Source organism: Phyllostomus discolor, chromosome 7, assembly GCF_004126475.2.
Source record: "Phyllostomus discolor isolate MPI-MPIP mPhyDis1 chromosome 7, mPhyDis1.pri.v3, whole genome shotgun sequence".
NCBI lineage: Eukaryota > Metazoa > Chordata > Mammalia > Chiroptera > Phyllostomidae > Phyllostomus > Phyllostomus discolor.
This window is the reverse complement of record NC_040909.2, coordinates 132,470,531-132,478,353: the sequence shown is the minus strand read 5'-3', so window position 1 is coordinate 132,478,353 and position 7,823 is coordinate 132,470,531.

Genomic DNA, 7,823 nt, shown 5'->3' with positions numbered 1-7,823 from the left:
CCAGGACCTTCTCTGTCTTGCTTGAGCTTCTGTCTCCAAAGCCCATGCAAATGGCTGGTACCTGAGGAACGTTTGCCACGTGAAAGTGTTATAGAGAAATGCAAGCAGCACCACCAGACCAAACACTCAACACTGTTTTGTAGTCATATGCCAGGCATTCATACACAACTCCATTAATAAGGTTTTCATAGCACTTCACCCATAGCCTTGTTCTAGCCTCTTTGACACTCTAAGATCTTGAAGGACAGAGACCATATGCTTTTACCTTTGCATCCAAGTGCCGAACATAGTGACCAAGGAATGGTAGATGCTCAATAAATGTTTGTGAAATGTAATGAAATTTAGAATTAATAATTAAGCTATAAAAATCAAACTATCCTTATATGACCAAAAACATACAGATACATACAGATATAGACATATACATATATAGATATTGATTGAAGTAAGTATAATTCTTTATTTTAGGAAATATAACAATTCTTCCCATTATTCCTAACTCCTGAAGCTTTTACAAGTGCTCACCTCCTTTCAGTACTCACCTCCCTTCCCCAGCCTCCCCCAAGACCAGACCGAATGGTCTTTCTATCTGAAGCTCAGCCAGCCTACGAGTTCGGATCCGCTCCCAGGAGACAATGTAGCGTGTGAACAGCTGCAGCCTGCCCATCATGTAGGACTTTACAACAGGCTCTCTCCCATGGCCAGAGCTGATTGATTCTGGTCACAGAGAGTCCCTGCAGCCACCCCATCCTATGTGCTCATGCCCCATAGGTTTCTGCACCCTGCCAGCTGTCCTTCCCCAGCTCCCCAACACTGCACCTCTCCTTTAGGCACACTTCTGTCCCTTTGCATGTGAATAAGCCTGCAGGTAATACTCCCACCCACCAGGCTGAGTCTCTCCTACACTTCACCTACTTTCCTTAAAGACTCGCCAGGCATCCATTTTCCAGAGGAACCATAGGTGAATTGCAACCCTGAAGATGGAGTGTTAGAGTCTCTTTCTCTGGCCCCTGCTCTTACCTCTTTCACAGCATTTCTGACATCATGCTATCCAATCACCAGTGTCTGTAACTGTGTATAGCTAAGCTCCTTCATCCCAGTATAGAAGGAGAACATTGTGCCATCAGGTCCCATCTCGGAAAAAGAAAGGGGCAGCAAAGGCTGATGGGGACAGAGAAGAGGAAGTCAGTAGTCAGTTTAGCAATGTGAATTTAGAAAAAGGAAGGGGCAGCAAAGGCTGATGGGGACAGAGAAGAGGAAGTCAGTAGTCAGTTTAGCAATGTGAATTTAGAAAAAGGAAGGGGCAGCAAAGGCTGACAGGGACAGAGAAGAGGAAGTCAGTAGTCAGTTTAGCAATGTAATGTCCAAATCTTCAAGAAAGAGTTCTGAATTTATATATTCTTAGTGTGAGTGTATTTTTATAGAAACGTATAAATGCTGTCTCCTGGAACCATTGTGAGTTAAGGCAAAAGAAAAGAAGTTTCAGGTGGCGGGTGACCAGAAGAAGAGTTAGTCCCTTCCTCAAGGAAGGACTGAGTTTCCACAGATCTTGAGATTCAGAGCAGAGGCAAGCTTACCCAGCTCTCTACGGGCTAACAAACCTCATGGGAATGCCTGGGGACTTGTAGACACACAGACAGTAACGGCTTCAAGTTCAGTGACGTTCTGTACACTTTCTCCTCCCATCCGAAGTATATTGATGTCCCAGCTTTTTTAGATAGAGACGTGGGAAGCAGCTGACATCCGAACTAAGAGGAAAGCAGAGAGGCTGGCAGGTGGTAATGGCAATCAAGTGGTCCGTTCTAACTCCAGGGCCCAGAATTGATCCCCTTTGTTCCCAGTCACCTCTCTGCCCTCTAGTCCAGTACTGTCTGCTGAGGATGACTTAACACAAAAGGGCAGGTGGCTTCACAGGCCTCTCACCTGGGTAGTGAGTTAGAACATTTACTTAGAGCCAAGCCCAAGGACCCTTCTAGCTGCTACAGACTGGAGGTTGACAGACAGCAACTTACATGTCTATTCTTGGGTGGTCAGGGAGGGAGGCTGAACTGTCTTTGTAGTAATTAACACATTCACAACGGTTTCCTTTCTTTCTGTTTGTCCTTTCCTCTTCTAAACTGTAACCTGGTTCACTTGCCTCCTTTATGAGGTTATAAAAAAAAAAATCAAGACTACCTTTAGGCAATCCGATACCTCTTCAAGCAATTAACTTTATGCACATTTTCCAAGGAACTCCTCATTGCCTTTTCTGTGGAAGAAGATAAGAAGGAGATAGGTGAAGGATAATATAGGGAGAGGCCCCTGGGCACCCTCCTTGGCTCAGGCTCTCGAGACAAAGTGAACTTTGACTACAGTGAGTCTGACAGTTTTCATGAGGCAGGAAATGTGGCCATTATTAACCCAGAGTGGGGTGTAGAAACACGATCTACCTGTTTATACACTTCCTCCCAGGCCGTGAACATTGTTTTAATGGGAGGGGAAGAAAGTGCAAGAAAGAAATTCTCTTGCTTTTAGCAAGACACACAGAGAACTTCACATGCAGGTCCTGCATTTTTTGTCCTGAGGAGCAGGTGTCTCCTGTGCTGTGTTGGGTGTCACAGAAAGTTCAAAAGACAGCATCTCCACCATCAACATCATTCATTTGAAGCCATTTACTGAGCACCAGTTATAGGACATTTGCCATACCAGGTGCCAGGGTTACAGCAGCGAGCAAAAAGTCAGCGCTCTTTCTTCCCTCCTAGGGTTCCTGGTCCAGCTATTATTTGGGTTCTACTTGTCATGATCATCATCACCTCCATGACTACCATCTGTCTTTTCTCTTTTTCAAACAATTTTTTCTTGATTTATTTTTAGAGAGAGGGAAAAGGAGGAAGAAAGAGAGGGAGAGAAACATCAATGTGTGGTTGCCTGTCACATGCCCCCCACTCAAGAAATGGCCTACAATCCAGGCTTGTGCTCTCACTGGGAATAGAACTGATGACCCTTTGGTTCACAGGTGGGCACTCGATCCGCTGAGCCACACCAGCCAAGGGTCTTTCCTCTTCTTCTCTCTCTCTTTCTCTCCTCTCCTCTCACTTTCTCTTCTCTTTTCTTCTCTTCTCTTCTCTTCTCTTCTCTTCTCTTCGGGCAATGTTGAAAACTAATGTGTTAGGAAACATCTAAGGATAAAAATATATATAAAGATAAAGTGTTTAAAAACTAAAAAAGGGAAAAATAATCACCTGGGGACTTCATTAAAATGCACATTTCCAGGCACACTTGGCATGCTGTGAATTAGCCTTTCTTGAGATGGGCCTCAGGACTCCACATTTCCAAAACTATCCAAGGATTCGGGTGTAGACATCTCATGGCTCTTATTGAAAAAATACGGTCTTATGTTATAGCAGTTTACATGTTTTTGTGCTATTTGTTATATTTTGAATGTCACAACAAGCCAACTTGGTAGACAGAATGGGAATTACTCCCAGTTTACCAATGAGGGGAATAAGTGCATAAATTGTCCATTTAACCTAAGGGACTGTAACTGGTATCTAATTTGTTCAAGCTCTGTGTTAGAAGTTGTTGAGAAGAATGAGATGCTCAATGAGTTTTCATGAGTAGGATGGAGAAGATAAGTACCCAAATAAGCCAGGTGCTTTATATGCTATAGTATCTGTAATTTAATATATATCAGTATATATACATGCATATACATGTATTATGTTAACTTTATACTGTACCCCAAGGCTGATAAATTCATTCATTCACTAACTTGCTCATTCTTTCACCTAATATGTATTGAGCATTTGTTATGTGCCTGACAGTGACAGTCTAGTAGTGGAAACAAAGATTAAGAAACCACAGAGTAGTGAAACTCATTTGTATTTTAAGGGACCTATCCAGGAACAGGCTGCAAGCTTGCTTGGGGACTAATTGAAAATAACTATTTATACACAATTGGAAGTGGCACAATTCTGCCTGAGGCTTGGTTTCATCAAAACATTCCTTTCAGAAGTAAGATTGTTGGGGAACAGAGATGGAGGCATAGGTAGATACACTTCACCTCCTGGCACAAACACAAGAAGGACAACAACAAATTTAACAACAAAAAATAACCAGAAATGTCAGAAAATTGAACTGTATAGAAGTCTGACAGCCAAGGAGTTAAAGAAGAAATATTCATGCAGACCAGCAGAAGGGGCAGAGATGGGCGGCTGAGGCAGAAAGGACTGGTGGTGAGGTGGTGGCTGGCAGAGCGGGCGGTTCCACATTTGTGTGTGGATATACGGGAAGGAACAACTGGGGAGTGAGGCAGGCCGTGCACCCCAGGGTTCAAGCATGGGGAAATAAAGCCTCAAAACCGCTGACTGTAAAAACTTGTGAGGGTTGCAGCTTCAGGAGAAAGTCACAGGAGAGTTTGTTGGAGAGATGCACAGGGTCCTAGCATGTGCACAAACCCGCCCACCTGGGAATCAGCCCCCAAAGGACCCAGTTTGCTGATAGGTGGCAGGGGAAGTGACCAAAAGCCAGCCAAGAGCTGAACAAGGGGCATTGTTTCCTCTCAGACACCTCGCCCACATACAGTACCACAGTGCAGTGACCTGTGTTGTCCCACCTTGGTGAATACTTAAGCCTCCACCCCTTACTACTTAATAGGTGTACCGGGAAAAAAATGTGACCCAAATGAAAGAACGGAACAAAACTCCAAACATAGAACAAAGTGACAAAGAGATAGCCAACTTATCAGATGCAGAGTTCAAAACACTGGTAATCAGGATGCTCACAGAAATGATTGAGTATGGTTGCAAAATAGAGGAAGAAGTGAAGGCTATGTAAAATGAAATAAAGGAAAATGTATAGGGAATCAAGAATGACAGGAAGGAAACAGGGGCTGAAATCAACAATTTGGAGCAGAAGGAAGATATAAACATTCAACCAGAACAAGATGAAGAAAGAAAAACTCAAAAAAATGAGGAGAGGCTTAAGAACCTGTGGGCCAACTTTAAACATTCCAACATCCAAATCATAGGGATGCCAAAAGGAGAAGAGGAAAAGCAAGACATTGAAACCTTATTTGAAAAAATAATGAAGAAGAACTTCCCTAATGTAGCAAAAGAAATAGACTTCCAGGATGTCCAGGAAGCTCAGAGGTTCCTGTGGAAGTGGACCCAAGGAAGCACACACCAAGGCACATCATCCTTACATTACCCAAGATTAAAGATAAGGAGAGAATCTTTAAAAATTTTTTTATTTTATTAATTGTTCAAGTATAGTTTTCTCTCTTTTACTCCCATCCCAGCCCACCTACGCAACCCTCCCCACTTCTCTCCCATTACCACCCCCCCTAATTTTTGTCCATGTGTCCTTTAAATTTGTTCCTGTAAACCCTTCCCATTCTCCCCTGAAATTCCCTCTTCTCTCCCCTGTGGTCACTGTCAGCCTGACCTCTATTTCAGTGTCTTTGGTTATATTGTCCTTGTTTCTTTGTTTTGTTGATTAGGTTCCTGTTAAAGGTGAGCTCATGTGGTATTTGTCTTTCACTGCCTGGCTTGTTTCACTTAGCATAATGCTTTCCAGCTCCATCTAAGCTGTTGCAAATGGTAGGAGCTCCTTCTTTCTCTCTGCTGCATAGAATTCCATTGTGTAAATGTACCCTAGTTTTTTGACCCATTCATTTACTGATGGGCATCTAGGTTGCTTCCAGCACCTAGCTATTGTAAATTGTGCTGCTATGAACATTGGGATGCACAGTTTCTTTTGGATTGGTGTTTTAGTGTTCTTAGGATATGGTCCCAGCAGTGGAATTGCAGGGTCAAAAGGCAGATCCATTTTTAGTTTTCTGAGGAAGTTCCATACTGCTTTTCATGGTGGTTGTACCAGTCTACAGTTCCACCAACAGTGCACTAGAGTCCCCTTTTCATAAGGAGAGAATCTTAAAAGCAGCACGAGAAAAGGAAACAGTTACCTACAAAGGGGTTCCCATTACACTATGAGCTGATTTCTGAAACGAAACCTTGCAGGCAAGAGGGGGATGGAAAGAAATATTCAAAGTCATGAAAGGCAAGGACCTACATCCAAGGTTACTCTATCCAGCAAAGCTATCATTTAGATCAGAAGGGCAGAAAAAGTGCTTCCCAAATAAGGCCAAGTTATAGGAGTTCATCATCACCAACCCCTTAGTATAGGAAATGTTAAAGGCAGTTATCTAAGAAATAAAAGATGACCAAAAATATGAACAGTAAAATGACAACAAACTCACAGTTATCAACAACTGAACATAAAAACCGAAACAAAAACAAAAACAAACTAAGCAAACAAGTAGAACAGGAAGAGAATCACAGAAATGGAGAGCACATGGAGGGTTATCAGCAGGGAAGGGGAAGGTGGGAATGGGGGAAAGGTACAGGGAATAAGAAACCTGAACAGTAGGCACAAAATAGACAGGGGGAGGTTAAGAATACTATGGGAAAAGGAGAAGCCAAAGAACTTATATGGGCATATGACCCATGGACATAAACTAAAGGGGAGAATGCTGGTGGGAGGGTGGGGAGCAGGGCAGAGGGGAATAAAGGGGAGGAAAACATGGGACAACTATAATAGCATAATCAATAAAATATATCAAAAATAAGTAAAATTCAATGTTATTTACATTAAAAAATAAAAATACAAAAGACAGAAGTAAGATTGTTGGGGAATAGATTCATGGCACCCCACCTACCTACAATTGTCCTAGGCATTCTTACCAAAGTAATCTGAGGGTTGTGAGCAGCCAAAATGATGTGAATTTGTAACAGATCGTCTCACTTGATCTTTGGGAGTAATTCCACATTGTAGATAATATTATCTCCATTTTACAGATTAGGCATTTGAGATTTAAAGCACTCCAGTCATTTCCTGATAGCAGAGCCAGGATTTAAATTGGTTTGTTTCCAAAGACTGTACTATTTTATCTTCCTCATCCTAGTCTAAAGAGATCCTGGTATCACAAATTCTATATAAGCCCAGCTCTGAACACTTCCCAAAGGTCTTGGGTTACCATTCATTGGTCATTCTCTTGTATGTGGCCAACATTCATCTTGTCTTTTGCCTCCTGCCCAAACTTCTGTCCATGGAGATAGAATTTAAGGTTCCCTTTCAAAAGAGTTTTCCAGGACCAATTTTAATGGGTGATGATCATGATCACTTCTAAGTCTATATTAAATCTCCCCCCACCCCCACCCAAGTCGCTGGTTGAACATTTCCTTGAGATTAAGGAGTAGTTTTCCTACTCTTCTCTAATACCTCACAGCATGCAGCATGATACAATGCATACAGAAGGCATGTATCCCTTTAATTACAAGTAAATTTGAAGTGCACCACTTGGACAGAGTGCCTGAGACCTAATAGATGCTCAGCAAGTATTTGCACTTCTAGATAGATTCTGGCTAATGCAATGGAAGTGTCTTTTGATTTTAATGATCAGAAATAGAAAATCAATGAGAATTCAACTTTTTAGTTTAAGACACTTTGAATCTAAATATCTATGATTTACTTATTGGTTTGAATATAAGGAGAAGAGGTCTTGGAACAGGAGATTCATTTTCTTTTTAAATGTTTGTATTGTTGCTCAACTACACTTGTCCCCATTTTCACCCATTATCTTCTCCTGCCCTGCCAACCCCCTGTCCCACATTCAGTCCTCCCCCTGTCCCTGTTGTCCTTGTTCATGGGTCCTTTATACATGTTTCTTGACTTGACACTTCCCCTTATTTCCTCCGTTATCTCCCTAGCCCATCTCTCTGGTCACTGTCAGTTTAATCGTTATTTGCATGTCTATTGTTTTATTTTTCTCACTTGTTTGTTTT